The sequence below is a fragment of the Stylophora pistillata genome, chromosome 14 (assembly GCF_964205215.1).
Source record: "Stylophora pistillata chromosome 14, jaStyPist1.2, whole genome shotgun sequence".
Lineage (NCBI taxonomy): Eukaryota > Metazoa > Cnidaria > Anthozoa > Scleractinia > Pocilloporidae > Stylophora > Stylophora pistillata.
Window position 1 is genome coordinate 3,034,480 of NC_142532.1, and position 11,006 is coordinate 3,045,485.

The following is an 11,006-nucleotide window of genomic DNA, read 5'->3' on the forward strand; positions in this document are numbered from 1 at the left end:
TCTGAATCAGCACCTGTGTGTTGCAAGTTCATCATTTGTAACAGCAATTTAAATAATTTAAATTAAGAGACTTAGGAAAAAAGACGAAGTTAATTATAATTAAGGTAGATCAGGTCTCTATTAGAGAAGTGCAAGCCCATCCAGCCAGACCTTATCCTGGCTTCCTTGCATGAAGCATCATTGGGAACATTACTTACTCCCCCCTAGAAGGGATGCCTGTCTATCCCACAGTAACACCCCCAGCATTTCATCAGGCTTCCTGACAATTCACTAGTGACCAGTTACACTCCTGGATGGAGAGAGGCACTCTGATAGTAAAGTGTCTTGCACAAAAACAAAACACAATGCCCTGGCCAGGTTACAAATGCAGACCTCTTGACCCTGAGTCCTGAGACCACAAACAAATTTAGGCCACCAATTGTCTCCCCTGGAGGGGAGAGTTTATGCTGAATCCTTTCTCATGAAAAACAAATGTTACAAAACCAAAGTAAAATTCTCTTATTTGATTTTTAAATTCATCTTGGTCAAAACTTGTTGATGATGTAATGGTATGTTTTTACTTAATTTCCACTTGAACTGATGCCAATCTACCTGCATGATCACATGAAAAACACTGAGATATAAATACACTTAAGTGTGCTGATGTATGTTGAAATGGATTTTAATCCATAACAGGTGGTATATGCATACATAGCGCATTTGATCATATGTAAATGGAATTTGCACACTACAAATATTAAACTACTATTATTATTATTATTAGCCACTTGTTTTTTTTCCAATCATTTTATATTTCCATTGTTTGTGCTTATAATTGACTTGTCTTTGAAAATAAAATACAAGTCTTCAATTCTCTCGATCATCAAGATCTGTTACTTTCAGATAGCATACAATCCTAATTGCTGGCTGTCTTCAATAGAGGATGATCTATATTCCAAAAGATTTCAATCCATGTAGAGGAACAAGGAAATTGTTATGGAATTCAAAATAACCTGAGAAACATGTAATGCATTTAGGTAAAAGCCAGTCCTAACTTCTTACTGACAGATCAAGCACAATTAGGGTCATACTGGAGAATATTGGCCCAAGGTTGTGGCAGTACAGAAATGACTGGATGCCAATATTTCCCGGTACGGCTTGAGAAAGCAAAGGGCAAGTAGTTTAAAATGTCACTTGGACTAAACTTAAGCTTACTTTGAGTTTTCTGGATTTTGAGAAAAAAATACATTGTGTATGTCACCTTTTTAAGAAAATGGTCCATATAGAAAATCCTGACAAAGTAAGAACCAATCAGAATTTTGAATTTACCTCAAGACTACTTGCCATGTAATAATATATATTATCACTGGATACAGACAAGGATACATGTAGCCAAATGTAGAACTAAACCAGTTTTAATAAAATAAATTGATTGGAGATATTCAGTTGTTGTGATTTTTGATGCTGATCACATTTACTAATAGTACCAATCAATCATTAAGAGTTGTTGAATTGGATTCTGAAAATTGAATGCAGCTGAAAGGACGTGTGGAAAAAAAACCTAATTGACATTAATTTGAAGAAACCCCAACTTGTCCCAATGCTTAACAGGGGAATTAAATTAACACGTACTGCTTGGAAGGAGAATCTCATAGTCCATCAAAAGTTAAAAATAACTGACTGACAAAAAACAGCTTTTGTAATCGTTACGGTGGCTAATTTACCATTTCAACCTTGTTGATATATCCAAATTATTTCGTTACCCCCACCAACGTAGCCCCAAACAGTTTCTTTCGAAACTATCAGCCTTTATTGAAATGTTTATAGCTTTTTGATTAGATTTTTTGCATCGTTCATAGGGTAGCAATTTAAGTTGAAACATAATCCTAACATGAAAGCTAGTGCTAAACAAGAGCTGCCTACTCTAGCAACATGACACGAAAACGAAACTGAAAGTGTTTTGGTCAGCGCTTGCACCACGTAAACTTAATCAATCATTTGGATATTCCTTTCAACTCTCACGAATTAGTTATTTCGTCCGGGGGTATTTTCTGCGATATTTTGTGAATTAGATAGCTGTAACAATTGTAAGTTCATATTGTGTAGCTGAAAGATGTTATATTTAGTAACAGGAAGTGGCAATACACAGTACTTGAGAACAAAGCAAAAAAGTTAGCAATACTCTGCAGTTAAAGAGTCTTCTTTCTTTGCCAGAAATTAGGAAAAATTAGGACAGATTAAAACGCGTTTGAAGAAGAAAATGTTGTATTGACCTTCTGTTTAAATATCTGATACAACCACGCTTTGTATTCCTGACCTCTGTCGCGGAAAAGGAAGCAACGTTTAACTATTTTACGATCGTGCCATCACAGTCCATCATGGAAATGTTTCAAAGAAAGTCACTAGAACTGACAAAGTACCAAGTAAGACTCCACAGGTATGTTATAGGACGAAGAATCTCAATAAACTGTTCTAAGCTGGGAACTTGTCGCCGCTGTAAAATAACAGCAGCTGCAGTTGTGAAAGGGGAAGTCAGCCTTGGACCATGATTCAATGCAAGGTTGAAGTAAACATATGTGACACGCCTCATAACTGGAACTCCTTTGAAATCAATGGCAATCAATCACTAATCATGATCAGCTTATCAATGGCTGGCGACGGGCGAAAACCAGTTATATCGTATCAACTTCAGCTGCAATTACGGCCAAATTATGGCTTTAAGATAAACAAAGGCGCCGTCTCTTTCGTGATTCACACTGTTTCAATGTTCACGCCAAATCAACGACATAAATCTTAACAATTTTGCTACATGAAAATTGAAGAATGAAGTTAGTTTTAGAAATACTAAGTGCTAATCGATTACATTTCATCCATTCAGCACAGATTTTAGTTCACGATCTAGGGTTGTTTCAAGGTGACTAAGGTTTTTGCTAGAAAATAAATGTTAGTGCCATCAGCAAATAGATGAAATGTTAGTAAGCTAGAAGTATTGTGGGGCAAATCATTTACATATAATAAGAATAAAAAGTGTCCTAAAATAGATCCTTGTGGGACATCACAGGTCACATGTAATGAAGCTGAGTTATGACCATTAACATCTAAAAATTGTTCGCTTTGGAATAAGTAAGATTTAAACCAGTCAAGCACAACACCTCTTATTCCATAGTGGTTAAGCTTAGATAGGATTGTATGATTAACAGTATCAAAAGCTTTTTTTGGGTTTATAAATATACCACAACCAAATTCATTATTATCAATGGACTCACTCCGACTGACGAATACATTCAGTGATAAAAATAAGTTAGAGCATGGGTAGTCGAACATTTTTCTCTGAAACCAAACTGAAGTGGATAAAGTATATATTTTAAATTCTTCCAAATAACTGTAGAGGTGATGGTAATAGCTTTTTCAAATAATTTACTAAAGTTAGAAAGAACAGAAATTGGTCTATAATTGTCTATGTCAAATCTTGAGCCCTTCTTAAAAACAGGAGTAATCCTCGCTAATTTTAATTTCTCAGGAAAATTACCACTAACAAAGGAATCATTCACTAAAAATGCAAGAGGCTCGGATATATAGTCCCTAATAGTTTTCGAAATAGTAACAGGTACATTGTATGGGCCAGAAGACTTTCTAGTATCCATGTTACCAATAAAAGTCCAAATTTCATTTGAAGTGACAGGGGATAAAAAAATTGATCCTGAGTAGTTACCCCTAAGGTAGAATAAGGGGCTATGACTTCCCCGAGGGACTCCCTTCTCCGTAGTCTTACCAATATTAGCAAAGAAGTTGTTAAAGATGTTAGCAAAGTCATAAGGGTTATCAACAGACTTATTATTTTAAATATAAGTTATAAAACTGTTTTACATTAACCAACATTTCTAATTTACCTAATACCAGACCATAACTTTGCATGTTAGACTTATTTAAAGAAAAATATTGCCTAAAATATTTGGATTAATTATCCAACCACACTCCGTAGATTACAAATAACGCCATAGATGAGTACAAACTCGTCAATGGATAGAGCACTGGACTGTTGTGCAGGAGGTCGAGAGTTCGAGCCCCGGCCGGACCAACACTCAGGGTCTTAAAATAATTGAGAAGAATTTGCTACCTTTCTATAACATCAAGAAATGGTTAGATATTTTAGTCTTCTTGGATAGGGACGAATAAATGGAGGTCCCATCTCCTGCAGGGTTGGGATAGGAGACGTAAATTTCCCACACACGAGATTACTGTGTGATGGATGTCCTCCCCTGGGGTGGGATAGGTGGGAGGGTGGACTAGCACGAATGGTTCATATGTTCCTTTCTAGTCCTTCCCCACTGCAAATAATGCAGTGAAAATGGAGTATATTAAATTAAATTAAATATCACGTGGTATTTGTACTCCAGAGAACCAGTTGGACAGGTTTTCTCGCGTCGCATAAGCGAAGAATTGGATTGAAGTTACGAAAAAGAAAAAATGACGGACAATTTGAATCATATTTCCGATGACAAAAGAGTCTGAATGGCTGGCAAATAAAGATCCAAGTTTATTAAATAAATCGAACGAAAAAAAGCAGTTAGACAACTAGGAAATTTCTCCATTTATTGAAGAAAATAGAAACAGCAACACAACAACACGCCAATTCCGTTCCGCTTCGCATACTTCTGCCACGTGCACACTCCGTGAATATTTATATCCGTGAAATTCACCCACACTAAAATAACAATCTGGCGTGTTGGATAATAAATAACTTATTAGACGTTTTGTTGTGTACTATCGCTGAGTATTTTTACTTGTTATTTGTATTTTAACCAGCCCTATGGGCTCGTTAATATACGGCACAACTTGTAAAAATACTCAGCGATACTACACAACAAAATGTCTAATAAGATATATGTATTCCCAGTACTTTGAAACAAACTAAGTGCAAGAAGCAAGAACCCTATGATTAACAAAAAGTCAGATAACATTGAGGCTAAAGTTGAACCCGGCTCACCTTCTAAAGTGTCCTCGCCTGTAGCATTTTCCTTTTCAGCTGAGTCTTCATTTTCACATGGAACTTTAATTGGACCTTTTTCAGTAGCCATATAACAACTGTAAGAAAAAGGCTTCTTACAAATTTGCTATTCTAAATTATCCAGGTCTGAAAAAAAGATGCATGGTTATAAATGGTATTATGAACATCAGCTCAACATTATAACCCAATTGCAATTAAAGTAAATATATTTTTCCCTTCATCTGAGAAAGGGAGAAATTCATTGACAAAACATTACAACAAGCCAATACATTGTATAAATAGAATACAAACAAATAAAGTGGCAAAATAACGAAAGATATATATACTAAAGATAACAATAATTTACTTTTAAATAAACAGTCACTTCCATCATTATAATGAATTACAAGATTTAAAAAATACAGTCTTGACTGAGATAAATTGGGAAAGCTAGTCTGAAGGAATAAAAGTGTCTTGCCAGTTCATAATTAGTAACGACAATTTAAATCATTTGAATTAAGAGGCTGTTGGGAAGAAAGATGTAGGTAATCAAAAATTATTACTATAGGTAGATCAAGTCCGTATTAGAGCAGTGCAGGCCTTTCCAGCCAGTTCTTATTCTGGTTTCCTTACATGAAACAATTGCGCACATTACTGTTTCCCCCTTGAACGGATGCCAGTCTATCTCACAATAACATCCCCAGCATTTCATCAGGCTTCCCTGACAATTCACTAGTACCCAGTTACACTCCTGGGTGGAGAGAGGCACTCTGAGAGGAAACTGTCTTGTCCAAAAACAAAACACAATGCCCTGGCCAGGATACAAATGCATCCCCTGTTGACCCTGAGTCCTGAGACCTGCACTAACAATTAGGCCACCTGACATCTCTCCCGAGAAGGGAAGTTTACGCTCTATCCTTTCTCACTAAAAACAACTTTTACAAAACTAAAGTAAAATTCTCTCATTTGATATTTAAATTGGGATCTTGGTCAAAACTTGTTGAAGATATACTGGTATTAGTCTTTTACTTAATTTCCACTTGAACTGATGCCAATCTACCTACATGTATCACAGGAAAAATACTAAAATATATGTACACTTAGTCAGTGCTGATGCATGTTGAAATGGCTTTCAATACTTAACAGGTGGTACATGTATATCGCTAATTGTTTTCTTGCAATCATTGTTATTTCCATAATTTGTTTTAGTTGTGCATATAATTGATTTGTCTTATATAGAAACTAACAAACATTAGTCTTTAATTGTCTTGGTCACTATAAGATTAGTTGTTACTTTTCAGATATCATGTAATCCTCCCTGGGTGTCTTCAAAAGAGGATTTATATTTACAAAAATTTTCAGTCAAAGCAGAGTTACTGTAACAACTGGAAATTGCTGTGGAATTGAAAATAAACTGAGATACATGTAAATCATTTTTGCTAAAGCCACTACTGACTTCTTACTGACAGATCAAGCATAATTAGAGTTGTACTGGGGAGTAGTATAATTTCAGAGCTGAGCAAAGAGTTTCCAGCAATCTGATTGGTCAAGCAGTTCCTTATATGATGCTATATAAACCGCTCCACGTGGTTTATATCAGATTTTAAAATAAAATGTTAATAAATGTTACTAAAATGTTATGATTTTAGAAATTTCTCTGTTGTTCAGCTCTGAAATTATACTAAAACAATTATTCACCTCAGGTTTGGTGAATACTGTCGAATAATCCCCTCGACTTCGTCTCGGGGATTATTTGACGATATTCACCTCACCTTCGGCAAATAATTGTTAAATATTGGCCAAAGGTTGTTGAAAGATTAGGCTTTGAATTGCTTGCTGGGAAAAGATCAGTCATCTTGAATAAACCTCGTGCTAGTTTGTGTTTACTCCAAGTCGCCTTTCTTCTTCACCTGATACTACAGTTGTCGCAGTACAGAAATGACTGAATGCCAATATTTCCCAGTATGACTCAAGAAAGCAAAGTAAGGGCAAGTAGTTTAAAATGTCACTCATACTAAACTAGTTTACTTTGAATTTTCTGGCTTCCGAGAAAAAAATACATTGTGTAGGACTTTTTCAAGAAAATGGTCCATATAGCAAATTCTGACCAAGTAAGAAACAATCAGAACTTTTGAATTTACCTCAAGACTACTTGCCATGTAATAATATAAATTATCGCCAGACACATACTTGAATACATACAGCCAAATGTAGAACCCAACCATGCAGTTTTAATAAAAAAAATGAATTGGAGATATTCAGTTGTCATTTTTTTATGCCGATCATATTTTATCCGCAGATAGAATAAGGTAAAACAGTGCCGATACCAATCAATCATTAATAGTTAATTAATAGTTATTGAATTGGATTTCTGAAATTGAATACAGCTGAAAGGATACTTGGAATAAAACCCTACTTGACATTTTAAGAAACACCAATTTGTCCCAATGTTTAACAGGGGAATAAATCAACATGTACAGTTTGGAGGGAGAATCTAACAGCCAATCAAAAGTAAAAAATAACTGTTAAACATGAAATAAACGCAATCACAAGGAATACGCCTGAAATGTTTATCTTTTTTTGATTGAGATGCATCGTTAATGGGGAGCACTTTAAGTTAATACGTAATCCTAACATGAAAACACGATCTGCATGCTCTGCAACACGACACACGCAAACGAAACTGAAAGTGTTTCGATCACGACAGCGCTAGCACTACGTAAACTAAATCGATCATTTGGATATTCCTTTTAACTCTCCCGAAGTATTTATCTCATCCGGGGGTAAATACCAGGTATTTTCTGCGATATTTTGTGAATACGACAGCTGTAACATGTAATTTCATATTTGTGTAGCTTAAACAGGAAGCGGTAATACACAGCACGTGAGAATAAAGTAAAAGTTAGCAATCCAGCTTGCAAGTTTAAGAGTCTTTCATCGCTGAAAATCAGGGAAAATTAGGACAGATAAAAAATATTTGAATAAGAAAATGTTAACTGAGAAACTCGAAATAAAAGTATTTACCTTATGTATAAATATCTGATACAACCACGCTTCCTTATTTACCTCTGTCGCGGAGATGGAAACAACGTTCGACTATTTTGCGATCGTGCCAACTCAGTCCATCATGGAAATGTTTCAAAGGAATAATAATAATAAATAAAATCTTTATTACCGTGTCAATGTATTTAGCTCATAGAGCTAATTGGGGACACCTACTTACTAAATTAATAAAAAAACTATGTACAGTATCATAATAAGTAACAATACAGCCGATAAACTATGCATTAAAATTTTAAAATATTCAGAAATATCAACAGTGTTCAGATAACATAAAAATACTTGTACCATGCAGATAATTTAAAAAAAAAAAATAAAAAAAATAAAAAATAAAAAAAAATAAAAAATAAAAAATCACGTGCTGCAAAGATTGCAGCAGTTGCCACTGTCTTCCACTAGGCTGACCAGGTCAACTCTACGGATTCTAGTTTTAAAGATACTAAGGCTTGGTAGTTCACGCATACCATTTTCTAATTTGGACCAAATATATGGTCCTTGATACCTTAGTGTGTGTTTACCATAGCGTATAGTGTTAAATCGTGGTATTTCAAAGTCACTATTCCTAAGGTTATAACGAGTACCCTTTCGAGTAAATATCTCAGATATGTAGCTGGGTACTAGATCGTTCTTTACTTTATACATTAGTGTTGCTATGTCCTGTAAGCGTCTATTATGAAGCGTAGGTAACTTAGCACGCTTAAGAAGTTCCTCATATGTCTCTGTTGTTGTTTTGAAGACCGCACGCAGGGCTCGCTCTTGGATGCGTTCGATTTTGCGCCCATCTGAAGATTTACAAAAGTTCCAGACTAAATGACAGTATGTTAAATGTGGCATTATAGCTGTTTTATACAGTATGAGCTTAGCTTGGCATGGTATTAGGTTACGCAAGCGCATGAGGACTCCTACTTTCTGGCTGGCTTTAGTGCATATTTCGCTAATGTGTTGTGTAAAGTTAAGGTTCTTGTCTATATTTACTCCTAATAGCTTGATTTCTTCAGTTTTCCTTATCACGTCATTGGCGATGGTGAGAACGCTGCCCTTCTTATCTGCATCTATGTTTCTTGGGTTAATCGTAAGAGACTGAAACTTATCTGGATTTGCCAAGAGGAAGTTGTCCCTATACCATAACAGTGCTTGTTGACCCTGAGTCACTAGAGTAGATTCGACTTCTTCATAGGTTTTTCCTGTCACATATAATTGGTGGTCATCAGCATAGAGCGTAAGGTTTGAGTCAGGGATATGAAATGCCATATCATTTTGGAACATGTTCCAGAGGAGAGGGCCAAATGACGATCCTTGAGGACAACCACGTTCCATAATTCTCCATTCACTCGTGTGGCCATTTATTTTTACTCTGTTTAGCCTGCTATCAAAAAATGATCTAATCAGTTCAAGTGAACTGCTATTAAAACCGTAGGCATCCAGCTTTTTTAGAGTGAGTGGATGGCTTAACGAGTCAAATGCTTTACTCATGTCAGCAGATAATATTGTTACCAGCTCTTTTCTGTCCACTGCAGACCTCCAGTCTTCAATCAACATCAGCAGGGTTGTCTCACAGCTGTGTTGTTTTCTATAAGCTGTCATCCTGTGGTACAGAGCAGGGTCATAATGTCTGGTCACTTGTTTGCTTAGTAAATGTTCAAAAATCTTGTCCACACATATAAGTGAAGTGATTGGACGATAGTTCGATTTGTCTTGTCTGTCTCCCTTTTTAAATACAGGGGTCCATTCGCCTTTCTTCCATTCAGATGGCCACTCGCCTAAGTCAATGCAGTTATTGTAAAGTCTAGTCAGGGATGGTGCAATTCCTTCAGCCACTCCCTTAAAGAGTTTTGGTGGTGCTGTCACATCCCACCCATACGACTTTCTTACATTGAGATTTTTAAGAGCACACTGCACTTCCTCTTTGTTAAATTCTTTGAAATGAAATTTATTCCCCTTGTAACCGCTTTCAATAGCCTTGACACTACTGTGGTTCCTATGATCATTCTCGGTTAGGCTGGTGATATGATTGCCTCCTATATTCGCTGCCACCGTATTAAAATGGCCTGCTAGGAGTTCAGCCACCACAGTTTGGTCTTTCTCGACCTCGCCATCTTCAGTTTTCAAACATATAGCATTGGTGTCTTTTGTCTTTGTACTGATGAATGGCCTGAATGTGTTAAAAAACTCGCTGGGCTTAGATTTCAGCTCTTCCGATTTTCTATACCAGTAGGCCTTTATTGCCTTTCTACGTTCCCGTGTTGAAATGTTCCTGTATTTTCGTTTGAGCTCAAAGTTTTCAAGAGAGCGATCCTTTGCAAATTGAACTGCAAATTTTCTCTTATCTCTGATGGCTTGCTTCCATTCTGGAGTCATATAGGGTATATCGTTCTCCCTGACTCGTTTCTTTTTAGTAGGTGCGTGTTTATCCACAACGCTCTCAAACAGTCCCTTCCAATAATCATATTGATCGTCCACATTACAAAAATCTCCCCTACATGCCAGGGGGCAGCCTCCAAGTCCCGGTTAAGCTGTTCGAAATCAGTACTTTTTGTCTGCCGGAAAGTAGTAGTGCGAGTCTTGTGTTTGTGGACTTTCTCCATCATTTCTCCAAACACCATATGGTGGTCACTCATTTCTGGCTGGTAAACCCCACATTTCTTGAACAGTTCAGGATTGTTGACAAAGTACAAGGTAAGACTCCACAGGTATGTTATGGGACGAAGAATCTCCACATACCGTTCTGAGCTGCAACCCTGCCGCCGCTGAGAAAAAAATAACGAGCTTAAGATCCGACGATGGCAGACATCTGGGACGGCAGACTTGCTCGAGGGGGCTTGGAGAGAGATCGCCGTTGCATTGGCGCGAAAAGCGCGCGACGGCGGCTTGACTCGCTTTCCTCTTCGAAGTTTAGGAAAAGCAGTGGCTACCTATAGAAAGGTTCGTGGATTGTTGATCGAACGTTTCGATGATGGTGACATTCAGAAGATGAATTTTT